Raw genomic sequence first — 1,000 nt, 5'->3', positions numbered from 1 at the left:
TCCTCGATTGGTCTGCTCTCATTTGGCCCAAAATACTCGCGTGGAGCGCCATTTTGAATTCGAAGCGATTCACAGAGCGCGGCGCGCTGTGCAGCGCGGCGATTCACAGAGCGCGGCGTGTTGTGCAGCGCAGCGATTCCCAGAGCGCGGCTATTGCTCTCACCAGCGCAGATTGTTGACGCGCTTTATTTTTGTACATGTATGATTATCAGCAACATTTTTAACAACAATTGATTGCACCTACCTCTATTATATTATCTCAAGTGAATCTATACACCAGTTAACAGTTCCAGCGCTCACATGGAACGAAGATCTACAAGGAGACTTGCCCACTCCCGAAGGATGTCCTTATCCATCCATGGACAACATCAAGGTCACGGACGAGGGTGTTTTCAAACTTCTCGCGAAGATAAACCCTCACAAGGCTTCCGGTCCTGATGGCCTTCCAGCTGAGTTCTCAAAGAGTGCGCCCACCAGCTTGCACCACTCTTAACTGTAATCTTCAACAAATCACTAGAAGAAGGGGCAGTCCCCGAGGATTGGAGACGAGCGAACGTCTCCGCCATTTTTAAGAAAGGAAGCAGGCACGACGCAGCCAACTACAGACCAGTTTCACTCACCAGTTTATGTTGTAAGCTCCAGGAACATGTTATTACCAGCAACACCATGGCCCATTTAGAAAAGCACAAGATCCTAACAGACGCACAACACGGTTTCAGAGCACGCCGCAGCTGCGAAACTCAACTTCTGACTCTCACACACGAACTGGCCGCTAACTTAGATTTAGGTAAACAGACAGACATGGTAATATTAGACTTTTCTAAAGCGTTCGACCGTGTCCCACACCGTCGACTCCTGGCAAAATTAGACCATTACGGCATTAGGGGGACCACCCACAAATGGATTGATGCATTCTTATCAGGCAGAACTCAACAGGTAGTTGTAGATGGTGAAACATCAGACCAAGTCCCATTAGTGAGCGGAGTGCCACAAGGAACAG

This window comes from Littorina saxatilis, linkage group LG2 (assembly GCF_037325665.1).
Source record: "Littorina saxatilis isolate snail1 linkage group LG2, US_GU_Lsax_2.0, whole genome shotgun sequence".
Taxonomy (NCBI): domain Eukaryota; kingdom Metazoa; phylum Mollusca; class Gastropoda; order Littorinimorpha; family Littorinidae; genus Littorina; species Littorina saxatilis.
Note: the sequence above shows the minus strand (reverse complement) of the source record.